Genomic DNA, 16,517 nt, shown 5'->3' on the forward strand with positions numbered 1-16,517 from the left:
CTGCCACAGCTATGAAATTATTCTGAGAGTCACGCTTTAAAGAAGAGGTAGTGCTGGAATTATGCTCTTTGCTTTTAAATATTGCCTGCTTTTCACTGTATTTCAGGAAGTAGTTCAGAATCAGCAAATTGCAATCCTTTTGATTAGAGGCGTGAAAGGCTGGGAAGCGAGGGACATGACTTGCGGCTCCTTCTGCCCATCTTCATCTTCCAGGGGCTCCTGCTTTTCTACCCGAGTGCCCTTAGTGGGGTTCCTGTGACTAGTCCCAAGGTAGAAGCTCTTGAAGCCTTTGTGACAATGGAGCAAATAGTGAGGTAGAGGAGATAAGCATTTTATTTATACTTCTCTGATGGGACTGGTGTGTATTTTCAGTTATTTGCAGGCCTGTCTTGTCTTTCCTGCTGCACTGAAAGTTCCTTGAGGGCAGAAGGGTCTCTTGTTTATTTTTCAATAAATGAAACTTGTCCAAAGCAGTTCCCTTTATCCCCAAGTCTTACTGACTGAATTACATGGATCACTGTTACTTTATAGTGCTGTTCAAGATGTATCTGGAGCTCTGTATTCATCTGGTGTTTGGCTTACCTGGGATTCAAGGAAATTCATTCCCTCACCGTTTCTAAGTTACACCCTGCTAGCATCTTCCCTTCTGTCTACATGAGGATCAGCCACAATATGTTTTAGTCTTCATTCATATTTTTGGGGGGAAATTCAGAACTATGGCTACATACTGTTTGTGAAAAGGACATCACAAGAGGAGGCACTGGTCCCAAATCTGATAGCTAAACCAGACGTGTGGGTCTGGTAACAGAAGCTAGTGGGGCCCAAAAGAGAAGTAATTAACACATATAACAGATGGAGGAAGGGCAGTGTTTTCCCTAGGCAAGGCTTTCTGGGAGCGCCCAGAGCTAGGTAGCAGCTGGCATGAGGGCGATGGCAAGAACCAGGCAGAGTAGAGAGGTCCGTCTGTCCCTTAGGCAAAGCCTGGTCATCCTTTGTTGGGTGGAGTGGGCTTTATCTTTGATTGCTGGCACAGTGTACCGGCATCTTTTAAAAAGCTCATCATCTGGTGGTGCTGCTGGTGATGATGATGAAAAATTTGGAGCCTTACACCAATTCTGATGCTTCGCACCTTCTGAGGAGTTCAGCACCATCTTCCTCCAGTAGAAAGGACAGTGGTTTAATTTAGCTGTGGGCCACAGGGTGACTGTGAATACTCATATACTTGTGTAATTGAATTGGTGATAACTTACTTTTAGAACTCTCCTAAGAAGCTGATCATCCAACCACAAAATTGCCAGTGGGAAATGAGAAGCAGATGGCGAAAGAGGACCTTGCTGTGTGTCCTCGTGCTCACGCGGCTTGGCGCTGGGCACTGGTTACTTACCTAGCACGGTGCCCTGTCTCTTCCTGGTTTCCTCAAAGCATATGAGCCAGCCTGGCATTGCAGTGGGAGCTGGAGCAGGCTTGCATGTTTTGTTTTCCTCTGTTCATTCCATGTCTGTCAGTCCTCCTGACAGGTTCGTGTGTGAAGAAGGATGGCTAACCAGAGTGTTGCCCAAAGAATTTTGTTCTGGTGCTGTCTCCATTGAGTGCTTTTGCCTGCGTTGTATACAAACTCTACATGACTTTTACATTTTGGTGATGGGGTTGGCGGGGGCGCGGGGACAGTTGAATAAAAATGTTCTCGGCCAACATGGGGCCCACAGACCAAGCATTTTTAATCTGCCTTCTGATATCACTACGTATTGAAATACCTAGACTCCATAAAAGATCACTTAACTAGGCAGTATTTATTAGGAGGCAGTGAATTGCACCATGATGGTTAAGAGCTTGAATTTGAGTTCAAATTCTGTCCCTGCAACTTTCATGTGACCCTAGAAGTCACTCCTTTATTCCTCAGTGTTCTCAGCTATAAAATGGGGGTAATTATGTGCCTACTGCATTGTTGGCAGATTAAGCACTTAGTGGCAAGCACTCAAATATTTGCTGATGTTTACTGGACAGTTTGGTCAGTGCACAGAGTGTATATGAAAAGTAGGTGAAGGTCTCTCAGGTGAGGAGCTTGCAGTGTAGTTGAGGAGATAACACTCAGAAGACAACCAATGGGATTAAGAATGCAAAGTGAGTAAGATGGGGTTTAGGAGAGTTCAGAGAAGGGGAAGATCACTCCTGTGTGGGAGGCACACAGGGTTAATGAAGCTGGAAGAAACAAGAGAATAGGGAAATGGCCTGGATGGGAGGGAAGGACAGCAAGAACAAAGACTCAAAGCTTCCCCCATTGCATCTCCACCACTTGGTTAGGAGCTTAGCCAGTGAGGACTGGTGGTACCAGGCAGGTGAGTCCAGAATGTGCCTGAAGGACCAGATGGAGAAGGTCCGGCTCCCTTCCCCCATGCTTCTTTTCTTTAATGTAGAGATTGATACTTGCTCCCATGGCTACCTGCCCAAATGGTCCTGAGACTCCCAGGGATGGAACTTTCTCTCCCATCCGTGGAAGAGAAGAGGAGAAACATAATTGATAAAGAGGGAGGAACACGCTTACCTATAAATCTACAATCTGATGGAGGAACCATTCTGCAGAGCATTTGGTGAAGTTAAAAGGGAAAAAAACAAAACATCAGTTTGATTGTCATGGGGACATTCTGCTAACCAGACAGATGGAGGCCAAGGCTGATGATACCTTGTCGACACAAACTGCAAAACTGGAGGATGCAGTAGGAGATGGCTTCTGCTGGCTGGGTAATTGGGCTAAAAAAAAAAAAAAATCTAATTCCTTTTGACCTTTTTTGGATCACGTCTCAGAATAAAACAAAGGAAGTTGTTATATTGGACTTAACCTCTAAAGAAGAATTACTTCATGAGGTAGAAGATGGAGGAGCCTTTGAAGACAGTGGTCATGATCTCCTGGACTTATTTTTAATGCATTTTTAATTTTAGAACATTCTTAGATTTAGAGAACTCTCAAGAATATAGTTCAGAGGATTCTCATGTACTTCACACCCAGTTTTCCCTGTGACTCTCTCACACTAGTATGGTATATTTGTCCCAATTCATGAACCAATATTGATACATTATAATTAACTAAAGTCCACACTTTATTCACACTTACTGTTCTTCCCTACTATTTTTTTGGTCATCTCATCTGGGCTGCTACATTACGTCTTGTCATGTCTCCCTAGGCTCCTACTGGTTGTTTCTCAGATTTTCCTTGTTTTTGATGACCTTGACCATTTTGAGAATTACTGTCAGGTGGTTTATAGAATATCCCTAGGTTGACGTTTGTCTAATGTTTTTCTCATGATGAGAGTGGGGTGATGGGTCTTGGGGAGATAAAGTGCCTTTCTCCTCATATCTAGGGGACATCCTAGTCAAACGATATCACTGTTGCTGTTGGTCTTAATTACCTGGCTGAAGTGGTGCTTGCCTGGCTTCCCCACAGTGACGTCACTCTTTTCCTTCCCCTCCATTTCCATACTGGACTCTTTGGAAGGAGGTCACTATGTGCAGCTCACACTTAAAGAGTAGAGAGTTGTGTTCCTCTTCTTTTAAGGAGGAGTCTCTAGAAAACCATGTGGAAATTTTCCACATGGGAGATTTGTCTCTTCTCCATTTGTTTATTTCTTCAACCGTCTATTTATATGGACTCATATTTGTTGTACTTTGGGTTACAGTCCCATACTACTTTATTTTCTGACTCAGATGGTTCCAGCTTTGACTCCTTTTCTGTTTCGTCTTGCAGTCAGCCCCCGTGTCCCTTGATGCACCACCATACTCTCTGAACATTACAAGATGCTCCTGACTCATCTGACGTATTTCCTATCTTAGATCTCTGGGAATTTGTAAGCATGGAGAAAAAACTTGTCATAAGACATGTTGCCAGGGCTTTAGAAAAGCAAATTTTAAAACATTCAGTGGAAATACATTGGATCCCATGGCTTTGAGGGATATGTGACTCAGAGGAGATGAGAGTTTCTGAAAAATGAAATTCTGTTCACACAGTGATGAAACTTCATGAGAGATGGGAGACAGCATCTAAAGGCACTAATGTGGCTTCAGAGGACACTTTAGGATTAGTTCGGATTTTTAAAAGGCATGCACAGAAGATGTGCGATTGAACTCAGAGTTTCTAAAAATAGGATCATCAAAAGTGACTTAGCTAGTTTGTTAAACCAATGTGACGACTGCACTAAATGAAGTTATTAGTGTGGGTTCACCTTTCAACCAGCTCTATTAAAGTGGGAGCTCTTTTCATTTCTCTGAAGTTATCTCTAATCTTAATTCATTCACTCAACAAATATGTATTGACCATCTACCACATGAGCTTATCTAGGTCTGGGGACGTATCAGTGACTGAAGCTGGCAAAGTCTGTGCCCTCGTGGAGTTTACACTCCAGGGCAGAGAGATGGGTAACAAGTAGGGGTTTTTTAGTATGACATGGTAATAGATGCTGTAGAGAAAAGTAAAGCAGGAATAGGGGACTGAGGAGTTGTGGGGCAGGGCGATGGGACTGTCATTTAATATAAGGTAGCCAAGGAAAGCCTCTTCATAAGGCAGTGACATTTAAGTAGAAAGTGGAGAGAAGCAAGGCAATGAATCATCAAAATTCAAATGGCGTACTATAGACACTACACACTTAGACATGCACACATTGAAAAGGTTCAACCTAGCCAATGAAGAAATTAACAAACACAAAACGTAATTTTATAACAAACCAAGGACACACATCTTTTAAGAGCTAAAAGGCAATGCTCCTGAGGTTGTAGGGAAACAGACACACTCAGATATTTACCAATGATGTAACTATGTGTTTGGAGAGCAAATATATAAGATTTTCTTGCCCTTTGTTCCAGGAAACCTATACCTGGATGTTTAGTACTTGGGGCAGCAGGAACAGTGAGTGCAAAAAGTACAAAGGAGTGTGCTTCGTATGTTCCAGGAATAGCAAGGTGGCGGGTAAGGCTGGAGTGGCGTCAGCAAGACTGAAAGTAGTAAACGCGAAGGCCAGAGAGATGGGGTGAGTGTGGGCAGACCGTGCCTGGCCGGGGAAGGGGGGGGTGTCTTGCACATTTTCAGGGATGCCAGTCACGTAAAGTGTGTGTGAGTGGCTCTCCCCAGAGCTCTGCACTGCTGAGGACCTGGGCTCTGTAGAGCTTTCTTGGGACTTGGGCTTTTCCTCTGAGGAGAAAGGAACTATTGGAGGGTTTTGAGAAGAGGAATGAGGGAATCTGGTTTCATATTTATAAAGGACCACTCTGACTGCTCAGGGTGCTAGGGGCTCAAGGGCAGAAGCGGGGACACCAGTTAAAAGGTCTCTTCATCTGTTAGCAGATTTTCCTCCTAATCTAGGAATCTTGATCTGTTTTTCTGTATATTTTACATAGTAGTAATTGTGTACAGGTTTTACATCTACATATGTTACTTTCTCTCTTATTGCTATGCAGTCCTCAGATTTCTCCTGCTGCTGTAAAATATTACCTCAGATTTAGTGACCAGAAAAGAAGCACATTTATTATCTTATCATTCTGGAGGTCAGAATTCCTAAAATTAAGGTGTTGGAAGGGTGGTGTTCCTTCTGGAAGCTCTAGGGGAGGCTCTGTTGCGTTGCCTTTTCCAGCTTCTGGAGGTACCCGTACCCTTTGATTCATGGCCCCTTCCTGTATCTTCAAAGCCAGTAGCGTAGCATCCGCACATCTCTCTTCCCCCGCTCTGCCCCTCTTCAGTCTCTGTCTCTCACCTCTGCTTCTGTCCTCACGTCTCCTTCTCTGACTCTGACCCTTGAGATTACATTAAGCCCACCTGGATAATTGAGGATAACCTCCCATCTCAAAATCCTTAATTTAATCACATCTGGAACTTTCCTTTTACCATGTAAAGTAGCATATTCACAAGTTCTGGGAGCAGGACGCTCATGTCTTTGTTCTGGGTCAAGGGGGGTGGGGGGTAGCAGGAAGGCATTATGCCGCCAACTACAGTTGGTATTTTGTGGTTCACTTAACCATTGCCATTGTTGGATTCTTAGACTATATCCAGTTTGGGCTATTATGAGATTCCTAAAGAGGTATTCGGATACTTGGACCTTCTTTCCTTTTGTAATGTGTCCCTTAAGATAAACGTGCAGGTGTAGGGTTTCTGGAGCAAAGGACGTGAACATCTCATGATACATTTGCTTTCTAAATACATAGTTGCATTATTGGTAAATATATGAGTATGTCCATTTCCCTACAACCTCATCAGCATTGCTTTTATCACTTAAAAGGTACATTTTATTGGTTTACTGTAAAATAGCATTTTGTTGTTGTGTTCATTTCATTCCTTTACTGGCTCGGTTGAACATTTTTGGTGTGTGTGTGTGTGTGTGTGTGTCTCAGTGTGTAGTATGTGTGGTATGTCATTTGTACTTTGAGAATAGTGTTTTAGTTTGTTTTGCTTTTTAGTTGTGTATGGAGCTAGAAGAATAGAGACAGAGATGGACTTTAGTGAATAAGGCTGGTGTCAATATATGAAGTATACAGAACTATTTTGTTTTCACTTACCCATTAAAGAGAATGGTCTTCAAAATGAAAAAGAATTAAAAGGAATTTAGAAGACAGTGAAAGATCATCTGGGTAATTTGAATGAGTTCACATCTCTAGGGCATGCTAGATTATATCTCAGAGTGTTGAAAGACTTAGTAGATACCATCTCTCAAGTCCCTGCCAGTGATTGTTGAGTAAATCTTGGAGAGTGGGAGAAGTTCCGGAAGCCCCGAGACATGCAGATGTTCTGTAGAGCTTTTGAAAAAGTTGAATTCCTAAAACTATCAAGGTAGAAATGCTCCTTTGAAAAAATTCTGAATTGTCATTGTATAAATGATTTATGAGCCTGTAGAAGGCATTGCATTGACCCCTAGGAACCAGCATAATTTTACTAACATGGAGTGACTTTTTTTTTTTTAGATAAAGGTTTTAGATGAATAGAGGAAGAGAATGACATAGACATTGTGAAGCACTTGACAAAAATCTCTCACAGTTCTCCTTAGGCGCATGATAGGGGGAAGTTGGAGGATGATGGAATAATTAAATTCACAGCGGACTCTTTTCATATGCCATAGCATAATTAACGGCTGAATGTCAGCCTGGAAAGAAGTTTCTACTGTCAGAACTATTTTTTCTTTGATCCCCAAAGTAAAAAAGATCCTTAAAACTTGGATAGAAATCTGTTAAAAGTCATATGTTTTATGGGATTGATGATGCAAAGTTCAGTGGGTTAGCTAAACCCAGAGAATAAGGCGTCACACTATGAAATCAGTATCCACCAACTATGAAGATGGGCCAAGCCCAACTAGATAGATTTATTAGAAATGATGAGAATTTTTTAAAAACTGAGGTTTTTAGAACTGAAACTGCAGTTCACTTTCTTCTTTGTTTGGCTTTCCTGAATATCCCCCCAATTTAAGATGAAAGCAGTAGTACTTGTATGGTGAAAATGATTATTTCATGTTTAGTTCATGTTTGGTGGGAGAATGGTGGGTCCACCTATACATGGTTGATATAAGAACAAAGTATAATATAAAAATTGCTGGAATGAGAGGAAAGGACCTGGGTGCTAACCCTGGCCCTGCCATCAACTTGTCGTCAGCTTGGGCAAGCAGTTGGCATCGCCTTTCTGGGTCCTAGTTTTCTTATCTGAAGGTTGGGGATGGCAAAGGGTGGGGGAAGCTAATCATTTTGCCCCATTCCCGCCCTCATGTTGTATCAGAATGTTACGAGTTCATCCTCAGGTTCCTTGGTAAATTTGGCCAAATTTCTAGACTAAATGGCACCTACCAGATTTTTCTGGATTAAACAGATCTTATCAGACCCTCTCTGAAATGGGCTCCATTTTCTTTTAATCTGCAAGTTCCTTCAGGTCTCCCTCCTTCAGGACTCTGTTAGCCCATCCTTATTTTCAACCCTTCTTTCCAAGGGTAATGAAGCGCTGTCCTTAGGAGACCTACGTCTTTTTTTGTTTAGGCTGCAGGCCCACCCCTTGGGATTTCTGGATGAGACTGGAGCCTCTTCACCAGCCCAAAAAGTTCCCCATGGCTTTACCCAGGCGACCCTTGCCTTCAGCATCTTCATCCTCCATCAGCTTACCCTGGACCATCCTGGCGGCCATTAACCCCTGATCCTTGCCTCTTCTGCTAGGTTTCTCCCCAGCACCACTATTTTGACTTAGTTGTAACCATAATGAATGTTTAATTTTGAATTTTTAAACTTTATGTTTTTCCTAATGTATATCTTCCATGTTACAATTTCTAAAGGGGTTGAAAATATTTCATGTGATTTAATTGACTCTTGTCTAGTCTAATTTCCCCCTCTGGTTAGTCATCAGTGTGATCTAGTGTTTTTATTTTTGCTCTTCTAGGACACATTGTGTCATGCATCTTCATACAATCTAGCCTTTTGCTTCTTTTGCCTTATCTACGTGGATTAAATTCTTAAGAGTTGAGACTCTGAGAGATACCTTGGTATGGTCCTTGTTCCATTCTAGATGTTTTTATTTTGACTGACAAAATAAAGCAGAGAGATCTTTGGCACATTACCTTCTTTCCTTAAACCTTTAAAATATTTAAGGCTTCAGCATTTATAGTTAAACATACAAATTTCAGTTTCCTTTGAGGGCTTCCCTCAATATCGAAATAATTTTTGTGGGAGGAATATTTTGCCTCAGGTTGCAGGATTTTTCAGCCTGCTCTTAACAAAATTCTCCTTAGACTTCTTCTACCATAAATTCTTCCAGAGTCAGCATTTTTGTAGCCTACATTCGATACTTCCTGCTTTGCTGTTCCTCTGCGTGGTCTAAGCTTTACGTTATTTTGAGTGACATGCACAGCTAATAACTTCATGTTCTAAGTCTAAGTTAATTACTGCTTAACCCAGGCAACTGATGTATTGTCCAGACTCCTGCGTGCTCTCTGCCCACCGTAAGTCTATCTTGGGGTCACATACTATGTTTCTGGTTAGCACAGTGGGTAGGAAACCTACCTGTTGTGCCTTTGACCAGGGTTAAATTCTCTTTGCCTATCTGAAAATCGGTTCTTTGACTTGCCACCTGTGGCCAGTCCTCTGCTACTGTCCTTGGAAGCCACCTTCCCACCCCTTGCCTAAAAAGCTTTCCCAGCCCAACCAGCTCAAGATAAGCAGAGCAAAATGGGAGGCCACTTCCCTGTGGCCCAGGGCTGCTCTATACCCTGTGTTTACCCAAATGTCTGAATTTCCTCGGTTAGGAAATGAAAGATCCTGGAACCGTGATCTTTTTGTCAGATTTAGATGGTGCTCTGTTCCTAATAAGGCTTCATGTTTATAAATAGGGAGTACTTAAAACCTTTAGGATAAGAGTGCTTCTAAAGAAGGTTTTCAGTCTGTCTGCTTTCTCCGTGTGTTTTGGGGCTGCATAAATGTTAAGTAGTTCTAATACAGCATGAGAGGATGGAATGGAAGTTAAGTGACTGTTACATGTGTCGTTAGCAACAGTCGGAGACAGAAAATAAGCCATTTCTCTTCCCTCGTCACAAGAGATGTCTAGGCTAAGGACAGAGGTGCCTTCTGATACACTTCTGTCTTGAAGGTCTCGAAGGTGGGCTTCTCCGCAATGCAGGAGTAAAGACGTTGAAACCAGGACTCTGGGTCGGTAGATGGCTCTGATGAAGTCAGCGGAGCTCCTTTAGCAACCGAGTTGTTTGCATGTCATAAAACTATGACATGACTCTCAGCAAATATTTATTTAGTGAGAAGTGTAGGTGTGCACAGTTAGACTTGCTCCTTCCTCATGGAGTATTTCCTTCTGAAGTTCATTACTCCCTGACTGTAGGGCACTGTGATATCATGGGAGTGGTGCAGACCATAAATGTCACAAGATCTGAGTTCAAGCCACAGTTTGGCTAGTTCTCCACTAGTTATAAAACATTAGGCTCATAAGACACCTGAGGGGCTAGAGGTGTTTTCCCTATAAAATTAAGAGGGGTTGGAGGCAGTGTTGGATTAGGTCATTTCTAAGGATCCTTTTAGCTTTAACATCTCTAATTAGTGCTTCTAAATGCCATTTTACCCCTTTAAATATAATTGCTCATTTAACCAAACTTGGGAAGCACCAAAAATTATAAATAAATATACACACACAGACATACATACATAAACACACCCTGTATTTCCATAACACAGACAAAATCATGTTTTGGAGTCTTTCCATCCCATCTTTTTTCTAAAAAGTTATGTAAGAATGTGGGAAACATGGTGTGTACATGTATTCAAAGTTGAATTCATACTGTATATATCGTTTCATAAAATGACTTGTTTCATTTAACATTATGTCTTGAGTGTTGTCCCACATCATCTGAGTAGTGCTTAGAACGTTTATGGAAAACCAGATTCCCTTGGTCATTTCTGCAGTTTCTTCTGAATTTTCCATCTTGGAGACAACATTATAGGCACTTGCCAAGCTAAATACATTTACCTGGTGAACATCCTGTAAGTACAAACATCCAGCTTCTGCCATTTCAAAGACAAGCAGGACAGAATACCACTCTGTGGCTTTTGGCTGCCCACTGCATGGGGTCAGCATGGGTCAAGCCAGGGGTCAGACTGAGGTTGACAGATTAATCCTTAAAAAATGGCATCTGCATATGATCCATCGGAGTCTCAAATGACCACTGCCAATAGTCTGGATTTGGGCACAACCAGCTTTTGCTGAGCAAAGTGACGAAGGAGGGGAACTTGTTAACCAAGGCCTTCCTCCTTGTGCCCTGCTCCACAAGCATATCTTGAACACCCTTCCCCCCTCCCTCCCCCCAGTTATCTCTCTCTCCTTCCGGGGCCTGCTGCATTTTGTTCATGCTGCAGATAAAGTTCCCATCACATATTAACAGGGAGTTTTTTTGTGGCAGGTGTTGGGTATGAGGAGGGGCGGGATAGATAAGAAATAAGAAACTGTCTCCCCATTTTCTACATCAAGGATTTCTGAGTGGGAAGATAATCTTAACTAAGGTTAGAAGAACATGTGAAGATGAACTATGGCTCAACATTTCAGAATAATTTTCTACTATTTTCTATTGCTTGCGTTCCTGTCTTGCGTGTAGTGTTTTAACTCCATTATAAGATCATACTGGTTATGATGGGCTTACCTGAAACTTAAACACCAGGGAGCCTATATTAGGAAATATTCCGTTAAGTGGGAAGTTGTACTGCATCTCTGGATGAGCTTTGAGGCCCCTTCTAATTCTAAAATTCTGTGATCGATAGCATTGTTCCTACGGGAAAATGCATTCCGAGTTCCAAACAGCAGAATCTTGGATCTCGACTCCTTTAAGAGTTGTGGGCCACCCATATATAAAATCATCTTTAAATATGCAGGTAGGTGTCTGTGATTCTCTTTATGTGTAGATAATGGTAACAAAACTACTGCTTGAGCCCACATTATGTGTCAGGTACTGTAACGAGAGCCCCCATACATTCCCACCTTCTCCCCACAGCGGCTCTTCGAGATAGGCATGATGGTCTCCATTTCACAGATGAGGAAGCTGAGGCCCAGCAGAGCCAAGACATGACTGGCTGCAGACCTAACTCCAGATCTTGTGACCTTTCTTCTTTGGTGTCTGACGCCTCCCAACCATATGCTAGCGAACCTGTCCTCTTTCTGCTTCGCCCCCAAAGATCCTTCCGTAAAGAGGTGAAAGTCGATTCTTTTCAACGTATCTGTTTTAAAGCAGTGTTATTCCCTCTGAGAGACCTGAAATTTGGATCCCTTAGATGGAGTCACATACCACGATGCATTTTGACTGTTTCTCTGTTGGGGTGAATGGGCAGTCGACCTGGTCTCAGGGGCCTAGAGAAAGAGTAGCCTTAGAAAAATCTTGTATACAAAATAACATGAAAGTATCCAGTTAGAAGATTCACATGCGCATAGTAAAAATTGTCAGTGGGGAATAGAATGGAATAGTCAACAATGGTGGATAGCAGGTCGTCTCCCTTTTTAAAAACATTCCTTTGCAGTATCTACATAAATCTAGTTTACAATGTAAGCCAGGATATTCATTTGTTTGTTCATTCCCTTATCAGCCCACAGGACTTTATTGAACCTTCTTATGTCCCAATTTCCATGCTAGACCCCGAGGGACACAAAAGCAGATGAGACACAGTCTCTGCCTTTACAGAGCTCAAAACTTAGTAGACGGCAGGCTCAGAAACATCTTTTAAAATTGTCTTGATTTTAAACAAATGCTCTTCAAGGTAGGACATATATATCATGTATAGCATGTATTCAGTAGAAATGTTTCTAGTAACATAAAGACTCGGCCAGTGTGTGTCGATTTGCTAAAACCTACTCAATATATGATGCTGAAACTGTTGACTTTGCACATTTGCTGGACCAAAGTGCTGGTTTATTGAAGATGAGGTCTGTTTCATATTTTACTGCTCTGCGTTCTAAGATAAGCTTCTCATGGACCCGTAAGACAAAGGGAGAATGAATGGAAGCAGTTAGAGAGGCCACCATCTTGGGACTGATATCCTTGGGTTTACTGTTAGATCTGGGCTTCTCAGCTGGATCTCAGTGGAAGGAATCCTATAAGGGTGACATCTAAGGAGAACACTTGTGAGGCTCAAAGTTGGGAACTCAGAGCCTATTTCATGTGGATCAGAGGTGAGCATGGTGGTGGCTCCTGGTGGCAGGGATCCCCTCCTGAACCGTGTGTGTTTCTGGAAGAGGAGGAGACAGTATGGGGCGAGACCTCTGCTGTGGGCAGCAGGTCAGTAGCATCAGTTGCTACAGCTGCTGAAGACTCTGCATGGTCCTGCCAAGGTTGGAGGGTGTTACCGGGGGAACTCAGAAAGGGCGGGGATCTTCGTGCTCAAGCTGGGGCACAGCAGAACTCCTTTCTGGAAAGTACATTTTCCATGAGATGTGCTGCCATGAAGCAGTTTCATGTGTAATGTGCCGCCAACAAGTAGATTTCATGAGAGACCGTCAAAAAACAAGTTTATCTAGTCTCCCACTCTCCCATTAAAATTTATTCAGTGGAAAGCATTTCCCCTGTTTCTGGATGAAAACATACCCCATGACTATTCTGATTCCTCTTACATAATAAAAAGTCCCAGTTTAATGTGCCAAATACTGAAAATGCCTAGTATCAGGCAATACTCAAAGCTTCCAACTTCCAACTTCGTTCCTACTTAAAACTGCTCCCCTTCCTCCAGTGGGGGCCTGTTGCTGGGAGAAGGGGCTGTGGTGGGACCCTTTTCCTCTTGCTTACTCAGTAGCTATCACTTCCAGCTTGGGGAGAGGTGGGGAGGACAGGAAGGGGAGCTAGAAAATTTTGATTGGCAGGCAGTGTCGCAGGAGAGCTGTCTTTGTGTTGTGTTTAGAATCGATTTCTTCCCTCTGGTGGGACCCTTTTGTGGCTTCTACCTTGTTTCTGGGGACCTCTTACCTTCAGTTTCCTTGGTGTGACTGTTTCACAGTCTCTAGAAAGCCCCCTGGTTCGTGTGGACTCCCGTCTGCTGGTTCCATTGCTGTGTAAGATGTGGCTCTTGTTGGGCGGAGCCTGATGTAGCCCCTCATGTGTGCTCATGGCACGGGCCATGTCTGGTCCTTGGGCAAGACTCACACATCTTTCCCCACAAACTTGGGGATTGCAGGCTGATCCCAGTGCACCTGCTACTTCCTTTGGCTTGTCCATCAGTATCTGGCCGGCCTACTTCTAGTCCTTTACGTTTCTTAGGCAGAAGTCACCAATGAGGTCACCGTGTCTTCATGTTGCAGGAGTCTGTTGCTCTCTGGCTTGTCCTGTTGAGGTCCCTCACTAGGCTAGTAGGGGGAGGGCCGCTAATCCCATCTCTTCCAAAACCCTTGACACTACAACCGGAACTGCACCCTGCTTACTTTTGTATCCTGTCCTTCTAGCCACCAGTTTAGCCACATTTTAGCCACCAGCCTGACCAGTTTGCACCTTCACTGTGGGCGAGGAGCTCAAGATCAGTGAACAGGGTTTGGGGTTATTGTCCCCTGAAGAACTGCATCTCGGCCTGGCACTTCACTTTGGAATCTGAGATCTTGTGTGTCATAATGATTGACTGGTCCATTTTGACATCCTCTAATACTCTTTCAGGAGGCAGTGCTTCCCATACCCACCCCTTTGCCCTAATCTCTTCCTTTCCTGACCTTCCTCCTCCAGGGCCTGGGCTCATGCTATATCTCTGACCCCACCGTGAGATGTCCCCTCCCTGTTCCCCGTCCCTTCTTTGCATTGCTGGCTCCTTCTGAGCCTTCAGGATTCTTAAATGTTGCTGCCCAAGAATAGGTTTCCTCCCACGCCTCCGACCCAAGTAGCTCTTCCCTCCCCCTAATTTACTACCCCTGCATTCTCCTTATTTCTTTCACAACACACATTTATAGTCTCTGTCTCATCCATCAGATTGTAAACCCCATGAAGGAAAAGTCAGTTTTTTTCAGTAATACATGCCTAATTGATCCTTATAAAATATTTGTTGAATAAACGAATGAAGGCAAGAATAAAAGTCAACTTTAAGCTATCATTTCCCAAATGTATCTCTTCTTTCATGTTAATGCTTAAAATCTGGGGTCTTGGTTGCACGTAGGTACAGGTGGAGTTTAGGAAGTGCTGACAGAAGGCTGAACTTTGTGTACTTTTCTACCCACTATTGTCCCCCTTTCCCCTCACTCCCACTTTCATGCTCACACTCTCTCTTTTTTAACTCAATGTATAATAGCTTTTTTTAAATAGTCAGTTTACAATGTTGTCAGTTTCTGGTGTAAAGCATAATGTTTCAGTCATACATATACTTACATACGTTCTTTTTCATATTCTTTTTCATTATAGGTTACTACAAGATATTGAATATAGTTGCCTGTGCTGTACAGCATAAACTTGTTGTTTATCTATTTTATGTACAGTAGTTAGTATCTGGAAATCCCAAACTCCCAATTTATCCCTTCCCACCCCCATTCCCCCCTGGTAACCATAAGTTTATTTTCTATGTCTGTCAGTCTGTTCTGTTTTGTAAATAAGTTCATTTGTGTCTCTTTTTTTTTTTTAAGATTCCACATATAAGTGATAGCATATGGTATTTTTCTTTCTCTTTCTGACTTAGTTCATTTAGAATGACGATCTCCAGGTCCATCCATGTTGCTGCAAATGGCATTATTTTATTCTTTGTTTATGGCTGAATACTATTGCATTGTATAAATATACCACAGCTTCTTCATCCAGTCATCTGTCAGTGGACATTTAGGTTGTTTCCATGTCTTGGCTATTGTCAATAGTGCTGCTATGAACATTGGGGTGCATGTATCTTTCTGAATTAAAGTTCCCTCCAGATGTATGTCCAGGAGTAGGATTGCTAGATCACGTGGTAAGTCTGTTTTTAATTTTTTAAGGAAACTCCATACTGTTTTCCATAATGGCTGTACCAGCTACATTCCCACCAGCAGTGTGGGATGATTCCCTTTTCTCCACAGCCTCTCCAACATTTATCGTTTGTGGACTTTTGAATGATGACCATTCTGACTGGTGTGAGGTGATACCTCGTTGTAGTTTTGATTTACATTTCTCTGATAATTAATGATATTGGACATTTTTTCATGTGCCTATTGGCTATTTGTATGTATCCACTGGCGAATTACTTGTTGGGGTCTTCTGTCCATTTTGGGATTGGGTTGTTTATTTTCTTACTATTAAGTTATATGAGCTGTTTATATATTCTGGAAATTAAGCCCTTGTCAGTCACATCATTTGCAAATATTTTCTCCCATTCCAGAAGTTGTTTTGTTTTGTTTATGGTCGCCTTTGCTGTGCAAAAGAATATAAGTTTAATTAGGTCCCATTTGTTTGTTTTTGCTTTTATTTCTATTGCCTGGATGGACTGCCCTAGGAGAATATTGCTAAGATTTATGTCAGAGAAAGTTTGCCTGTGTTTCCTTCTAAGGGGTTTATAGTGTCTTGTCTTACGCATGCTCAGTCTCTCCTAACAAGAACTTTGTTTGAGGCAGGCAGGGCCAGGCAGGGCTACTGCCCCATTTCACAGATAACCACATCAAGGAAGAGAAGCTAGGTGTGAGGTCATGAAATGGGTTGGTGGCCAGCATGGTCCAGAGATCAGCACTCTCAGCTCTTTCCTGGGCTTGTCCCTGTCATCACAGCTGTCCTCTGGCCTCACAGCAAGGCTGTGGCCTGGCTCACCACTTCCAAATTGCTCAAAAGCAACAGGACCCCAGACCGATTTGGAATGGAAAGACTAGTTCCCAGCCCAGAAAGAGAATCCCTCTCTAAGAGTCAGCCCTGTGAATGTGGTGCGTTTATAGGTGGCCAGTCCCCTCCCTGCCCTCAGCCCACATCTGGGGGCTCCTGGGTCGTGGGATCTGCCTCCTGGGGGAGCAGTAGCTGCTAGATTCTAATGAAGGAAGATGCTGGGCTTGAACTAGGCTTGGGGATTGCCTTTACTTTCATTCTTTCCCCGGCTGATCAACAACCCTCCCACCACCT

The 16,517-nt window shown here is 42.9% G+C and overlaps 1 protein-coding gene across 5 annotated transcripts in view; it reads left to right on the forward strand.

The window, feature by feature from the left end:
- PIP5K1B (phosphatidylinositol-4-phosphate 5-kinase type 1 beta) overlaps positions 1–16,517 on the forward strand; it is a 363,978-nt gene that overhangs the window by 104,524 nt on the left and 242,937 nt on the right. Inside the window, exon 1 of one of the 5 annotated variants that reach the window (XM_045504994.2) lies at positions 4,898–5,015. The exons of the other annotated variants lie outside the window; for them this stretch is intronic. The gene's annotated coding sequence lies outside the window, so the exon portion shown is untranslated. Of the gene's footprint in view, positions 1–4,897; positions 5,016–16,517 lie in introns of those variants that run through there. 5 annotated transcript variants of the gene reach the window in all.

This window comes from Camelus bactrianus, chromosome 4 (assembly GCF_048773025.1).
Source record: "Camelus bactrianus isolate YW-2024 breed Bactrian camel chromosome 4, ASM4877302v1, whole genome shotgun sequence".
Classification (NCBI taxonomy): Eukaryota; Metazoa; Chordata; class Mammalia; order Artiodactyla; family Camelidae; genus Camelus; species Camelus bactrianus.